Here is a 12,661-nt window from a genome sequence, read left to right as displayed (position 1 = left end):
ATATATATATATACACATATATACATATATATACACATATATACATAATCATGTATATGTATGTTTTACATATGTGTGTGTAAACATATCATATTTAAAACATATTATATATATATATTTTTTCAAGTTTTTATTTAAATTCCAGTGAGTCATCATACAGTGTAATATTAGTTTCAGATGTAAGATTTAGTGATTCATCACTTACATACAACACCCAGTGCTCATAATAACAAGTACTCTCCTTAATAACCATCACACATTTAACCCATCCCTCTGCCTACCTCCCATCTTGCAACCCTCAATTTGTTCCCTATAGTTAAGAGTCATTATCTGGATTGGCTATCTCTTTTTTTACTCCTATGTTCATCTGTTTTGTTTCTTAAATTCCACAAATGAGTGAGATCATATGGTATCTTTCTATGGCTGACTTATTTCACTCAGCATAATACTCTCTACCTCCATTCATGTCCTTGCAAATGGTAAGATTTCATTCTGTTTTTTTTTACAGCTGAGTAATAGTCCACTGTATGTGTGTATACACACACACACACACAAACACACACACGTATATATATTATATATATATCACATATATTATATATATATAATATCTTCTTTATCAATTCATCAATATATTGGTATTTGGGGTCTTTCAATATTTTGGCTATTGTTGATAATGTTGCTATTAACATTGGGGTGCATGTATCCCTTTGGATCACTATTTTTGTATCCAAACCTAATAATGGAATTCTTGGACTGTTGGGTAGTTTTCTTTTTACTTTTTGTGGAACCTCCATACTGTTTTCCAAAGTGGCTGCACCATGTTGCATTCTCACCAACAGTGTAAGAACATTCCCCTTTCTCTGCATCCTTGACAAAATCTGTTGTTTCATGTGTTGTTCACTTTAGGATTCTGACTGGTGTGAGGTGATATCTCATTGTAGTTTTGATTTGTATTTCCCTGATGATGAGTTGAGCAACTTCTCATGTGTCTGCTAGCCATCTAGATGTCTTCTTTGGAAAAATGTCTATGTCTTCCGTCCATTTTTATACTGGATTATTTCTTTTTTAGGTCTTGAATTTGATAAGTTCTTTACATATTTTGGATACTAACCCTTTATCAGATAGGTCATTTGCAAATATCTTCTCCCACTCCATTGGCTGCCTTTTAGTTTTCTGGATTGTTTTCTTCACTGTGGAGAAGGTTTTTTTTTTTTTTTTTTTTTTTTTTTTTTTTTTTTTTGTACTCTCAATAGTTTTTCTTTGCTTTTGTTTCCTGCACCTCTGGAGACATTTCTGGTAAGAAGTTGCTATGTCAAAGAGGAAGAGGTTGCTGCCTCTTCGTGTTCTCCTGTAGGATTTCAATGGCTTTCTGTCTCATATTTAGGGTTTTAATCCATTGTGTATTTGTTTTTGTGTATGGTGCAAGAAAGTGGTCCAGTTTCATTCTTTTGCATGTTGCTATCCACTTTTCCCAGCGCCATTTGTTGAAGAGAATATGTTTCCCCCCCCCATTGGATATTCTTTCCCACTTTGTTGAAGCTTAGTGGAGCATATAGTTGTGGGTTCATTTCTGGATTTTCTACTGTGTTCCATTGATCTATGTGTCTACGTGTCTGTTTATGTGCCAGGACCATACTGTCTTGATCACTACAGTTTTGTGATATAACTTGAAGTCCAGAATTTTGCTGCCTTCGGCTGTGCTTTTCTTTTTCAAGATTGCTGTGGCTCCCCCCGAGGGCCAGGGGAGGGAAATTGCACCCCTTGGTTCTTTTGGCCCTAGAGAGGCAATGCCCCTCTCAAAGATTCACTCCAAGAAGAAAGAACAGTCTCTCCCCAAGGCTCTTAGGCAATTCTCAGATCATGCCCAGGGGTTCTCTGCCTGTCTTCTCTCCGGGAGTAGGGAAGCAACCTCAGGGCTCTATCCCAGCCACACCGCAGACCTCTACAACTCCAGTCTTTGAGGCCCGCTGGTTGCAAAAACTCACAAAATTCAGCCCCTCTTATTTTCCCAGCCAATGGCTTGGGGGAAGTGTTCTCTTTGTGCAATCCCTGTGTGCTCCTCTCTCTCTCTCTCTCTCTCTCTCTCTCTCTCTCACTTTTCTACATGACTAGGCCTCCCTTCCCTCCACAGGACCCGTGATTCATTTCTCCTCCAAACCACATCTTCACACTTCCTACCTTCCTCTATGTGGTCTCTTCTCTCCCTCTAGTTGTGCAGTTCGTTCTGTCTGTCCTCAGGTAGATTCCCTTAGTATTCAGAATTATTTGATAATGATCTAGCTGTGTTTGAGGGACGAGGCAAACCTAAAGTCCTCCTACTATGCCACCATCTTAGCTTTCCCTCTCTGTAATACATAAAATTAATTAATTTATTATATATACCTTATGTTATAAGATCTGCCAAAAAGGAGAAATGAAAGAACATTCCAACCATCCAAAGCCTGGACACATCAAGTGAAAGAGCCACAAACATGAAGAAGGTGACAAATAGCCATCACAAAGTCAGTAGGAAAAATCTGCCCAGTCCTAGAAGGGGGGAAATCCAGCAGTGCATATAATTGTAGTAGAACTCCTTCCTCCACCTAGGCAGACTGACAAAAAAGGGGCTACTTTAGGTGACTAGTCTCTTCAACCTATTGGTGAACAGCTGAATCAAGCAAATCTGCTGTCACCATTACTAGGCAATGCCAACAAATTCAGAATGCATGTGCTATACGTATTCCCAAGTAAAGTTACCTGCAGGTTATATATCCTCTCAAGTTTTTCCTTAGTTTATTTAATGTGGAAATCCCTCATTTGTTTTCCTGTGCACTGACATGGTGACAAAAACAGAAAGGTATTCAATGAATAGGAGATTTCAGATAGCACCTTTTGCATGCTTAATCTTTGGGTTTCTCTCTTTAGGAAGAGTGTCTTCTCTTGGAGATACTTGGATTGTGCCATCTTTTACACGACACCAGGACATTATAATCCCACTATTCTAGTGAGAACTAATTTTAAAAATCTCATTTTAGGGGCATCTGGGTGGCTCAGTTGGTTGAGTGTCTGACTCTTGATTTTGGGTCAGGTCATGATTCCCAGGTCGTGGGATCGAGCTCTGCATCAGGCTCCACGCTGAGCATGGAGCCTGCTTAAGATTCTCTCTCTCTCTCTCTCTCTCTCTCTCTCTTTCTCTCTCTCCCTCTCTTTCACTCTCCCCTCTGTCTAGTTAGTGCAATCGCTCCTTCTCTAAAATAAAATAAAATAAAATAAAATAAAATAGTTAAAAAAAAGAAATTTCATTTCAGTGTGAATAGGGAATGGAAAAGTGGGTTTCTGAGGTATGGGGCAAGGTTGTTGATGAAAGTGTGATCATAAACCCTTGACACTTCCAACACATCTAGTTCTACCCTTAGTCCAGTGATATAATCTGTCTCTGTATGGCTTATTTCACTTAGCATCACACTCTCCAGTTCCATCCACGTTGCTACAAAAGACCATATTTCATTTTTTCTCATTGCCACGTAGTACTCCATTGTGTATATAAACCACAATTTCTTTATCCATTCATCAGTTGATGGACATTTAGGCTCTTTCCATAATTTGGCTATTGTTGAGAGTGCTGCTATGAACATTGGGGTACAAGTGGCCCTATGCATCAGTACTCCTGTATCCCTTGGATAAATTCCTAGCAGTGCTATTGCTGGGTCATAGGGTAGGTCTATTTTTAATTTTCTGAGGAACCTCCACACTGCTTTCCAGAGCGGCTGCACCACTTTGCATTCCCACCAACAGTGCAAGAAGGTTCCCATTTCTCCACATCCTCGCCAGCATCTATAGTCTCCTGATTTGTTCATTTTGGCCACTCTGACTGGCGTGAGGTGATATCTGAGTGTGGTTTTGATTTGTATTTCCCTGATAAGGAGCGACGCTGAACATCTTTTCATGTGCCTGTTGGCCATCCGGATGTCTTCTTTAGAAAAGTGTCTATTGATGTTTTCTGCCCATTTCTTCACTGGGTTCTTTGTTTTTCGGGTGTGGAGTTTGGTGAGCTCTTTATAGATTTTGGATACTAGCCCTTTGTCCGATATGTCATTTGCGAATATCTTTTCCCATTCCGTTGGTTGCCTTTTAGTTTTGTTGGTTGTTTCCTTTGCTGTGCAGAAGCTTTTTATCTTCATAAGGTCCCAGTAATTCACTTTTGCTTTTAATTCCCTTGCCTTTGGGGATGTGTCGAGTAAGAGATTGCTACGGCTGAGGTCAGAGAGGTCTTTTCCTGCTTTCTCCTCTAAGGTTTTGATGGTTTCCTGTCTCACATTTAGGTCCTTTATCCATTTTGAGTTTATTTTTGTGAATGGTGTGAGAAAGTGGTCTAGTTTCAACCTTCTGCATGTTGCTGTCCAGTTCTCCCGGCACCATTTGTTAAAGAGACTGTCTTTTTTCCATTGAATGTTCTTTCCTGCTTTGTCAAAGATGAGTTGGCCATACGTTTGTGGGTCTAGTTCTGGGGTTTCTATTCTATTCCATTGGTCTAAGTGTCTGTTTTTGTGCCAATCCCATGCTGTCTTGATGATGACAGCTTTGTAGTAGAGGCTAAAGTCTGGGATTGTGATGCCTCCTGCTTTGGTCTTCTTCTTCAAAATTACTTTCGCTATTCGGGGCCTTTTGTGGTTCCATATGAATTTTAGGATTGCTTGTTCTAGTTTCGAGAAGAATGCTGGTGCAATTTTGATTGGGACTGCATTGAATGTGTAGATAGCTTTGGGTAGTATTGACATTTTGACAATATTTATTTTTCCAATCCATGAGCAGGGAATGTCTTTCCATTTCTTTAAATCTTCTTCAATTTCCTTCATAAGCTTTCTATAGTTTTCAGCATACAGATCCTTTACATCTTTGGTTAGATTTATTCCTAGGTATTTTATGCTTCTTGGTGCAATTGTGAATGGGATCAGTTTCTTTATTTGTCTTTCTGTTGCTTCATTGTTAGTGTATAAGAATGCAACTGATTTCTGTACATTGATTTTGTATCCTGCAACTTTGCTGAATTCATGTATCAGTTCTAGCAGACTTTTGGTGGAGTCTATCGGATTTTCCATGTATAATATCATGTCATCTGCAAAAAGCGAAAGCTTGACTTCATCTTTGCCAATTTTGATGCCTTTGATTTCCTTTTGTTGTCTGATTGCTGATGCTAGCACTTCCAGCACTATGTTAAACAGCAGCGGTGAGAGTGGGCATCCTTGTCGTGTTCCTGATCTCAGGGAAAAAGCTCTCAGTTTTTCCCCGTTGAGGATGATGTTAGCTGTGGGCTTTTCATAAATGGCTTTTGTGATCTTTAAGTATGTTCCTTCTATCCCGACTTTCTCAAGGGTTTTTATTAAGAAAGGGTGCTGGATTTTGTCGAAGGCCTTTTCTGCATCGATTGACAGGATCATATGGTTCTTCTCTTTTTTTTTTTTGTTAATGTGATGTATCACGTTGATTGATTTGCGAATGTTGAACCAGCCCTGCATCCCAGGAATGAATCCCACTTGATCATGGTGAATAATTCTTTTTATATGCCGTTGAATTCGATTTGCTAGTATCTTATTGAGAATTTTTGCATCCATATTCATCAGGGATATTGGCCTGTAGTTCTCTTTTTTTACTGGGTCTCTGTCTGGTTTAGGAATCAAAGTAATACTGGCTTGATAGAATGAGTCTGGAAGTTTTCCTTCCCTTTCTATTTCTTGGAATAGCTTGAGAAGGATAGGTATTATCTCTGCTTTAAACGTCTGGAAGAACTCCCCTGGGAAGCCATCTGGTCCTGGACTCTTATTTGTTGGGAGATTTTTGATAACCGATTCCATTTCTTCGCTGGTTATGGGTCTGTTCAAGCTTTCTATTTCCTCCTGATTGAGTTTTGGAAGAGTGTGGGTGTTCAGGAATTTGTCCATTTCTTCCAGGTTGTCCAATTTGTTGGCATATAAGTTTTCATAGTATTCCCTGATAATTGTTTGTATCTCTGAGGGATTGGTTGTAATCATTCCATTTTCATTCATGATTTTATCTATTTGGGTCATCTCCCTTTTCTTTTTGAGAAGCCTGGCTAGAGGTTTGTCAATTTTGTTTATTTTTTCAAAAAACCAACTCTTGGTTTCGTTGATCTGCTCTACAGTTTTTTTAGATTCTATATTGTTTATTTCTGCTCTGATCTTTATGATTTCTCTTCTTCTGCTGGGTTTAGGCTGCCTTTGCTGTTCTGCTTCTAGTTCCTTTAGGTGTGCTGTTAGATTTTGTATTTGGGATTTTTCTTGTTTCTTGAGATAGGCCTGGATTGCAATGTATTTTCCTCTCAGGACTGCCTTTGCTGCATCCCAAAGCGTTTGGATTGTTGTATTTTCATTTTCGTTTGTTTCCATATATTTTTTAATTTCTTCTCTAATTGCCTGGTTGACCCACTCATTCGTTATTAGGGTGTTCTTTAACCTCCATGCTTTTGGAGGTTTTCCAGACTTTTTTCTGTGGTTGATTTCAAGCTTCATAGCATTGTGGTCTGAAAGTAAGCATGGTATAATTTCAATTCTTGTAAACTTATGAAGGGCTGTTTTGTGACCCAGTATATGATCTATCTTGGAGAATGTTCCATGTGCACTCGAGAAGAAAGTATATTCTGTTGCTTTGGGATGCAGAGTTCTAAATAGATCTGTCAAGTCCATCTGATCCAATGTCTCATTCAGGGCCCTGGTTTCTTTATTGACCGTGTGTCTAGATGATCTATCCATTTCTGTAAGTGGGGTGTTAAAGTCCCCTGCAATTACCACATTCTTATCAATAAGGTTGCTTATGTTTATGAGTAATTGTTTTATATATTTGGGGGCTCCGGTATTCGGCGCATAGACATTTATAATTGTTAGCGCTTCCTGATGGATAGACCCTGTAACTATTATATAATGTCCTTCTTCATCTCTTGTTACAGCCTTTAATTTAAAGTCTAGTTTGTCTGATACAAGTATGGCTACTCCAGCTTTCTTTTGGCTTCCAGTCGCATGATAAATAGTTCTCCATCCCCTCACTCTCAATCTAAAGGTGTCCTCAGGTCTAAAATGAGTCTCTTGTAGACAGCAAATAGATGGGTCTTGTTTTTTTATCCATTCTGATACCCTATGTCTTTTGGTTGGCGCATTTAATCCATTTACATTCAGTGTTATTATAGAAAGATACGGGTTTAGAGTCATTGTGATGTCTGTATGTTTTATGCTTGTAGTGATGTCTCTGGGACTTTGTCTCACAGGGTCCCCCTTAGGATCTCTTGTAGGGCTGGTTTAGTGGTGACAAATTCCTTCAGTTTTTGTTTGTTTGGGAAGACCTTTATCTCTCCTTCTATTCTAAATGACAGACTTGCTGGATAAAGGATTCTTGGCTGCATATTTTTTCTGTCTAGCACCCTGAAAATCTCGTGCCAATTCTTTCTGGCTTGCCAAGTTTCAAAAGAGAGATCAGTCACGAGTCTTATAGGTCTCCCTTTATATGTGAGGGCACGTTTACCCCTTGCTGCTTTCAGAATTTTCTCTTTATCCTTGTATTTTGCCAGTTTCACTATGATATGTCGTGCAGAAGATCGATTCAAGTTACGTCTGAAGGGAGTTCTCTGTGCCTCTTGGATTTCAATGCCTTTTTCCTTCCCCAGTTCAGGGAAGTTCTCAGCTATGATTTCTTCAAGTACCCCTTCAGCCCCTTTCCCTCTCTCTTCCTCCTCTGGGATACCAATATGCGTATATTATTTCTTTTTAGTGTATCACTTAGTTCTCTAATTTTCCCCTCATACTCCTGGATTTTTTTATCTCTCTTTTTCTCAGCTTCCTCTTTTTCCATAACTTTATCTTCTAGTTCACCTATTCTCTCCTCTGCCTCTTCAATCCGAGCCGTGGTGGTTTCCATTTTGTTTTGCATTTCACATAAAGCGTTTTTCAGCTCCTCGTGACTGTTCCTTAGTCCCTTGATCTCTGTAGCAAGAGATTCCCTGCTGTCCTGTATACTGTTTTCAAGCCCAGCGATTAAGTTTATGACTATTATTCTTTTTTTTTTTTTTTTTTTTTTTTTTTTTAAATTATAGCAATTCTTTTTTTTTTTTTTTTAATTTTTTTTCCACGTTTTTATTTATTTTTGGGACAGAGAGAGACAGAGCATGAACGGGGGAGGGGCAGAGAGAGAGGGAGACACAGAATCGGAAACAGGCTCCAGGCTCCGAGCCATCAGCCCAGAGCCTGACGCGGGGCTCGAACTCACGGACCGAGAGATCGTGACCTGGCTGAAGTCGGACGCTTAACCGACTGCGCCACCCAGGCGCCCCAAGTTTATGACTATTATTCTAAATTCACTTTCTGTTATGTTATTTAAATCCTTTTTGATCAGCTCATTAGCTGTTGTTATTTCCTGGAGATTCTTCTGAGGGGAATTCTTCCTTTTGGTCATTTTGGATAGTCCCTGGTGTGGTGAGGACCTGCAGGGCACTTCCCCTGTACTGTGGTGTATAACTGGAGTTGGTGGGCGGGGCCGCAGTCCGACCTGATGTCTGCCCCCAGCCCACCGCTGGGGCCACAGTCAGACTGGTGTGTGCCTTCTCTTCCCCTCTCCTAGGGGCGGGATTCACTGTGGGGTGGCGTGGCTCGTCTGGGCTACTTGCACCCTGCCAGGCTTGTGATGCTGGGGATCTGGCGTATTAGCTGGGGTGGGTAGGCAAGGTGCTCGGGGGCAGGAGGGGCAGGCTTAGATCGCTTCTCCTTAGGTGATCCACTTCAGGAGGGGCCCTGTGGCAGCGGGAGGCAGTCAGATCCGCTGCCGGAGGTTTGGCTCCGCAGAAGTGCAGAGTTGGGTGTTTGCGCGGAGCGAGCAAGTTCCCTGGCAGGAACCGGTTCCCTTTGGGATTTCGGCTGGGGGATGGGCGGGGGAGATGGCGCTGGCGAGCGCCTTTGTTCCCCACCAAACTGAGCTCTGTTGTCAGGGGGCTCAGCAGCTCTCCCTCCCTTTGTCCTCCAGCCTTCCTGCTTTCGGAGCAGAGCTGTTAACTTATGACCTCCCAGACGCTAAGTCGCGCTTGTTGTGGGAACACAGTCCATCAGGCCCCTCCGCTTTTGCAAGCCAGACTCGGGGGCTCTGCTTGGCCGGCGAGCCGCCCCTCCACCCCGGCTCCCTCCCGCCAGTCCATGGAGTGCACACCGCCTCGCCGCCCTTCCTACCCTCTTCCGTGGGCCTCTCGTCTGCGTTTGGCTCTAGTGACTCCGTTCTGCTAATCCTCTGGCGGTTTTCTGGGTTATTTAGGCAGGTGTAGATGGAATCTAAGTGATCAGCAGGACGTGCGGTGAGCCCAGCGTCCTCCTAAGCCGCCATCTTGCAAAAAAAAAAAAAAAACCTCTTTGTTTTTTTTAAATGTTTATTTATTTATTTTGAGAGAGAGAGAGAGAGAGAGAGAGAGAAAGAGAGAGAGAGGCTGAGAGTGTGAGTGGGAAGAGGAGTAGAGAGAGAGGAGAGATAGAATCCCAAGCAGGCGTCACCCTCTAAGTGCAGAGCCCAATGTGGGACTCAAACCCATGAACCTTGAGATCATGACCTGAGCTGAAATCAAGAGTCAGAAGCTCAACCACTTGAGCCACCCACCCCTCTGCCCCTCTGACTGACTTGTTTTACTCAGCATAATACACTCTAGCTCCATCCACGTGTTTCCAAATGTCAAGATTTCATTCTTTTCAATGGCTGAGTAATGCCCCATTGTTTACATATACACCACACCTTTTTTATCCATTCATCAGTTGATGGACAGTTGGGCTCTCTCCATAATTTAGCTATTGTTGTCATTGTTGCTATAAACATCGGGGTGCATGTGTCCCTGTAAATCAGTATTTTTGTATCCTTTGTGTTAATACCTAGCAGTGCACTTACTGGAGCATATGGTACTTCTATTTTTAACGTGTTGAAGAACCACTGTACTTTTTTCCACAGAGGCTGCACCTTTTTTCATTTCCACCAATAGTGGAAGAGGATGCCCCTTTCTCCCCATCCTTGCCAACATATGTTGTTTCCTGTGTTGTTAATTGTAGCCATTCTGACAGGTGTCAGGTGGTATCTCATCATACTTTTAATTTGAATTTCCCTGATGTTGAGTAATGTTGGGCACCTTTTTATGTGTCTGTTATACATCTGTATGTCTTCTTTGGAAAAATTTCTATTCATGACTGCAGCCCATTTCTTCACTGGATTTGTGTGTGTGTGTGTGTGTGTGTGTGTGTGTTGAATTCCATAACCCTTGAACAGATATGTCATTTGAAAATATCTTCTCCCACTCCATAGGTTGCCTTTTAGTTTTGTTGATTGCTGCTGTAGCAGAGGCTTTTATCTTGATGAAGCCCCAATAGTTCATATTTGCTTTTGTTTTCCTTGCCTCAGAAAATGTGTCTAGTAAGAATTTTCTCTGGCCAAGGACCAAGAGGCTGCTGCCTATGTTCCCTTCTAGGATTTTGATGGTGTCCTGTGTCCCATTTAGGTATTTCATCCATTTTGAATTTATTCTTGTGTAGGGTGTAAGAATGTAGTCCAGTTTCATTCTTATTCATGTCATTGTCCAGTTGTCCAAAAAGGATTTCTTGAAAAGACTGTCTTTTTTCCATTGGATATTCTTTCCTGATTGGTAGAAGATTAGTTGGCCATATAGTGGTGGGTTGATTTCTGGGTTTTCTATTCTGTTCTGTTGGGATATGTGTATGTTTTCGTGCCAGTACTATACTGTCTTGAGGAGTACAGTTTTGTAATATAAGTTAAAGTCAAGAATTGTGGTGCCTCCATCTTTGCTTTTGCTTTTCAAGATACTTTGGCTATCTGAGTTCTTTTGTGTTTCGATACAGATTTTAGGCTTATTTGTTCTAGCTCTGTGAAACATGCTGGTGGTATATTGATATGAATTGCATTAAATGTGTAGATTGTTTTGGGTAGTATAGACATGTTAAATTTTTGTTCAAATCTATAAGAATGGACTCTACTTGCATTTCTTTGCATCCTGTTTAAATTCTTTCATAAATGTTCTATAGTTTTAAGAATATAGATATTTTACCTTTTTGTTAGGTTTATTCCTAAGTATCTGATGTTTTTTGGTGCAATCGTAAATGGGATTTATTCCTTGATTTGTGTTTCTGCTTCTTCATTATTGGTGTATAGAAACACAACAGATTTATGTATGTTCACTTTCTGTCCAGAGATTATACTGATATCCTGTGTCTGTTCTAAACAATTTTTTGGTGGAATCTTTCAGGTTTTTTACATAGAGTATCATGTCATCTGTGAATAGTGGAAGTTTGACTTCTTTGCTGATTTGGATGCCTTTCATTTCTTTTTGTTGTCTGATTGCTAAGGCTAGGACTTCCCCTACTATGTTAAATAATAATAGTGGGAATGGACATCTTTGGTTTGTTCCTGACCACAGAAGAAAAGCTCTATTTTCCACGCTAGGATGGTATAAGCTATCTACGTACGTGGCCTTTGGCCTGAGGATGATATAAGCATGTCTTTCGTACCTGACCTTTGTTCCCTCTATCCTTACTTTGTTGAGGGCTCTCATAATGAATGGATGTTATACTGTGTAAAATGCTTTCTCTTAATGTATTTAGAGGATCATATGGTTCTTATTCTTTTTTATTAATATTGTGTATCACATTGATTGATTTGTGAATATTCTTGCAGCCCACCACTCTTGCAGCCCAGGAATTAATCCCACTTGACTGTGATGAATTACTCTTTTAATGTACCATTGGATTCGATTTGCTAGTATTTTGTTGAGAATTTTTATATCTGTTTGTCAGGGATATTGACCTGTAATTACCCTTTTCAGTGGGGTCCTTTTGGGGTTTGGAATTAAGGTATGGCTGGCCTAGTTGAGTGAGTATGGAAGTTTTCCTTCCATTTCTATTTTTTGGAACAGTTGAGAAGAATAGGTATTAACTCTGTTCTAAATGTTTGGGGAAATTCCCCTAGAAGCCATACGACCTTGGAGATTTGTTTGTTGGGAGATTTTTGTTTGGTTGGTTGTGGGTTTTTTCTTTCCAGGATTTTCTTTAAATTCAAGTTAGTTAATATATGGTGTAGTATGGGTTTCCGGAGTAGAATTTAGTGATTCCTCACTTACATATAACACTCAGTGCTCATCACAAGAGACCACCTTAATGCCCCTCACCCATTTAGCCCATTCCCCTACCTTTGGTCCTGCAACCCTCAGTTTGTTCTCTGTATTTAAGAGTTCCTTGGCTTTCCTCCCTCTCTGTTTTTATTTTATTTTCTCCTCTTTTGCTCTATGTTCATCTCTTTTATTTCTTAAATTCCACATATGAGTGAAATCATATAATTTTCATATAATATCTTTCTCTGACTTATCTCACTTTGCATAATATACTTTAGTTCCTAACACATCTTTGCAAATGGCAAGATTTTATTCATTTTTATGGCTGAGTAATATTCCAACACACACACACACACACACACCACATCTTCTTTATGTACTCATAAGTTGATGGACATTTGTGGACACTTGGGGTCTTTCTATAATTTGCCTATTACTGATAGTGCTACTATAAACATTGAGGTCCATGCACACCTTCAAATCAGTATTTTTGTACCCTTTGGATACATACCTTGTAGTGCAATTGCTGGGTCA

Source organism: Prionailurus viverrinus, unplaced genomic scaffold (genome assembly GCF_022837055.1).
Source record: "Prionailurus viverrinus isolate Anna unplaced genomic scaffold, UM_Priviv_1.0 scaffold_57, whole genome shotgun sequence".
Classification (NCBI taxonomy): Eukaryota; Metazoa; Chordata; class Mammalia; order Carnivora; family Felidae; genus Prionailurus; species Prionailurus viverrinus.
The sequence above is the reverse complement of the archived record's forward strand: the minus strand, read 5'-3'. Positions refer to the sequence as shown.